Consider the following 4,458-nt stretch of genomic DNA (forward strand, 5'->3'; position numbering starts at 1 on the left):
GCAAGTGCCTCCTGAAGGCCACGTGCGAGTCCATCGAGCTAGTTGCTCTCGCGGAAGGAGAAAAGGATCCTCTCCGAGGTGGGAGGCTCCATCTTGCCCCTTAAGTCGGCAGTGATGATCCATTGGAACTCTCCTCCAGGAGTGTCGTCCACCTGAATTCCGTGGAACTCAGGGTGCGGGCGCTCGAGGAAGTCCGAAAGGGCGTTGAGGTCGTGCTCAAAGATCAGACTCCCCCCATTCCCAAGTTGGTAAAACTTGGTGTTGATGGGTTCATTCGGCTCCATCTGAAAGAGAAATGGATGAGTAAGTTAGAGAGTGAACAAGTGTGGCAAAATTTTAAGTAGATTCCAATAAGATGGAACATGATTCATCCAATTTTGAAAAAGTCTCAAAGACAAGAGTGTAAGTAAATTTTCACAAATATTCTCTTCATTTGATTTCAAAGTTAAGTTTTTTCAGAACGCCCATTCTAACTAAAGTCTTCTAAGGTCAAACAATGGCTCTGATGCCAACTTGTCAACACCCGGATTTTTAAGTCCGGATGCCTATTATGTCATACATCGCAATCCCAGGAATATTGTTGTTGCGAGGCATAATAGTTAAGTATCACAGTCATCATTCATTACAAACCATATTGTCTTACAATTGGAATCACATCATCCATATTACACGAATAGTTGATCTATTGATCAACGAACAAACATAAGTTCATAGCGGAAGCGTAAGATACAAGGACTCTCTAGTCCACAGGCCAACGCTTGACGTCGGAAGACTCCTAGTTGTCGTAGGCGTCCTGCTGGTCATCTCCTTGTTCATCTTCATATTCTGGCCATTTGAATAGCCAGGGACAAAGCCGTGAGTACTTCAAGTACTCGCAAACTAATACTAGTGTAAGTGCTAGACATTTCTAGTAAGGTTTGCTAAGCTCTAGTTTATTTGCATAAAGCTAATTTTAGTTCACAAATATTTGAGGAAAGCTTATTCATGTGCTAACTAACTCAAGTGGGAACATTAGTGTCATTCCCACCATTCAAGTGATGATTTCAATTCAATTCACCATTTCACAATTCATTTCACCATCATTTTCAAGAATTTGACAATGGAAACTGTATGGTCTTTCCAACCGTCCGTAACCGTGGACACGGCTATTCGAATAGATTGACACTCTGCAGAGGTTGCACACTTGTGCCACAACATTTGATTTCATCCGTCGGGATTACCCCGAATCATCGTAAGACAGTACGCGGATCATCAACCATAACCTTTCACTTACAAATCCTAGTATGAGCACCTCTCCCCATGAGCTTGGCCTCCCAGTGAAGACCAACTGTCAACCTGGGAACTGCATAGGGCTTGGCCGTACAATTCACCTGAATTCACATCGTTTCCCAACAACGGAGGCAACCTCAAGCATAACCCCTATGATGTGTGTTCAGAGGGAACCCATACTAAGATGCATAAACTTCCAGTTAAGCCCTACCCATAATCAGGTATTGTGGGGGTACTCAATGTTGGAAAGGTATCGCATTCAAACCAATATAATTTTTATCAAAAATCACCATCTTCTCTTGGTCATATTCACCTTCAAAAATCATTCAATGGAATGCTTCCTCATTCCAAGGTTTCAAAATTCAGTTCAAGTCACATTGTTCCCATCTAGAGTAGTCAAGTTTTAAATAATTAGCACTAGCTCTAATCATGAGGGGTGCTATCTTGCTTTGCTAGTTGGAGACTAACTTTGCTACTCTAGTAACCATTTTTAACTTAGACCAAAGTTAACTATAAAAGTAACTCTTTGAATAAACAAGTAAAAACTTGTAAGGTAGAAACTTGGGATAGGCTTATGGAAAGAAAGGTAAGACTATGGTGCCTTGCCCCAAAGGGCTTTGCACTTTGCAAGAATATTAGCTTGCCTTGGTAGTTCTCAAAGTTCTCCTCCTCTTCTTCTTGGTAGCAACCTTCTTCCTCCGGGTATTCTCCGGTGCTAGCGTCTAAATTTAAATACGAGTATAATTACTCAACTAATTCAATGGCTATTCCATACATTACATATATTCACACAAACTATTCTAAGCACACAAATAATCTAATTAGGGTGCATTGGTGGTGTTGCTTGAGGAGAAATAATTTCCTTTTATTTAATATGTAAATGATAGTTTCCATAGGGTTCTTGAGAAATAATTTCCTCTCATTAAAATCTTCTTAAGATTTAATTTCTCAAACAATCATGCATGAATTTATATTGACCTAAGTCAAACATTCATTATCATCATTTGAGAAAATGATTTAAATGAGGTAGACCACCTCATACCATTTAATAATTCTACAAATGATTTAAATCTCCAAGTATTTCATATAAGAGTGTTTGTCCAGGGGTTCAAACATCTCATGAATTCATTTGGGACAAGATTTAAATGAAGTAGAATACCTCATAAGGTTTGCATAATAGTTTTGGATAATATCACTTGAGTAAACTAGCCCTATTGTCCATTAATTAAACTAGGGTATGATCATGCAAAGTGACCACACCATTTTCTTGCAGAAACAATTAGTGTAAGTCAAATGTGAGCTATTGGAGTTGGAATTAACTTAATATCTATTTTGGTTGATTTTTAATAATTATTTGAATAGGGAAAAGTCCCTGCCTTCATCTTTTTATCAGATTAATTCTACAACAGATCTTGAGGTGGGACCAGTGGCATATTGTAGAACTTTTTACTAGCTTTCCAACAATATCAAATTTGTTAAATTTGGCCAAGCCAAAAAGATTCTATGAGTTTTCAAAGTGGGGTTCAGTATTGAATTTGAATTGAATTAATTAAACTGGATTTGAACTTAACGGGCTGGCGGGAAAGCTACGTGGGCTGAAACAAATTCAAACGCAGCAATTCGGCCCAGTAAAGCGTCCAGCGCGTGTGGGCTTGCTGACAGCATGGGGGCCACCAGTCAGTGACTGTGTATTACCGAATCGGTATGATCTAACGTGAGGCGTAGGATTAGAAAGCAGATCGACGGCTCAGAGCCATCGTCTTCTTCGGCGAGATCCCGAGGGTCTGGCGGTGAACCTAGGGGGTCGTGGAGCTAACCGTGGGTCCAGCGATGGTTGGCAGTATGCTCGGGGAAGGTGTAGTCGACGGCGAAGCTCCTGGTACCGGCGGCGGCTCCTGGAACGGCTCCAATCGACGGCGAGCTTCCGCGGCGTCTGGCGGCAGTGATGCTTCGATTGGGCGGCGTCAGTGGCGAATGTCGACGGTGGAGTGGCTCTGGCGATCGAGTGAGAAGAGGGGAAGGCGCTGGTGTGCTCAGATCGACGAGTGGTGGTCTCCTTTTATAGGTGAGCGAGGGTGCTGCGGGGCAGTGGCAAGGTCGACAAGCGCGCGGCGATTCCGGTGAGCGGTTGGGCTAGGCGAGGGTGCAGCGGCGTTCTCCTCGTCCAGGCGATGCTAGAGGTGGCGACAGCACGGTCGGGCGGCGTTGGATGGCGACGAATTGCTTCCATGTCTGGCGGCGGCGTCTACGGGATTTTCTTCGTCGTCTCCGGCGGCGGCGGTCCAGTCGGGTCGAGCGCGTGTCTGGCGGGTCTGAGGTGTCACGGCGATGCTCAACTCGTTGCTAGCGGGGCCATAGCGAGAGGGAGACGGTGGGGTGGCGTGTGGCCAGTACGTGTCCGCGGCATGTCCACGCGCGATGCGAGCGGCATCACTGTGCGTTCTGGGCGCGCGTTCTCCGGCGAAGCTACGGTGGCTATGGCGATGCTGTCGGTGCTAGGCGAGGTAGACGAGCACGGTGGCGAGCTGTGGCACCAGGGCCAGGGTGGTGAGTGAAGGGAGAGAGGGGAGGCTCGTCGGGGTGGCGACATGGCCGACATGGCCATGCACATGTGAGCTAGCCTCTCCTCTTAGGGTTACTGTGCAGCATTGAGTGAGAGAGGGGGCAAGGGGACCAGATAGGTTAGTTTAGGGTAGGTTAGAGTTGAGTAGATCACTATTTTAAATAGTGTCAAATAGTTCCATATTTGAAATTTGTAATTTTTGTCCAAATTTGAGTGAGTTCAAATGGTTGCACAATTTGAAATGTGTGTGTTTAGTTTAGTTGTAAATGACCAGAGAAGATGAGAGGTGGTGGTGAAATTGTCCAATTCAAAGAAATGCAAAAATGGCTAAGTGTGAGATTGTTCCACTTAATAAAAAGTTGCAACTTTACATGAGCATAGCATCTGATCCAAAATGAATTTGGCATGGTGGTCTTTACGAAAAGTGTTCACCTTGATGTGCTCTTGGATGAGGTGCAAAGAGTTGACAAAGTTTAGTTTGAAAATTTTGAATTGCAAGGGCTCAAAGTAGGGATCAGACTATAAATGGCAAATTTGACCATTATCATATGTGATCCAAATTTGAGTTTGAAATTCATTTGATTTGTGTTTCTTTGATTTCAAAAGTTGTAATAAGTGTTTAGTAA

Source organism: Lolium perenne, chromosome 1 (genome assembly GCF_019359855.2).
Source record: "Lolium perenne isolate Kyuss_39 chromosome 1, Kyuss_2.0, whole genome shotgun sequence".
Classification (NCBI taxonomy): Eukaryota; Viridiplantae; Streptophyta; class Magnoliopsida; order Poales; family Poaceae; genus Lolium; species Lolium perenne.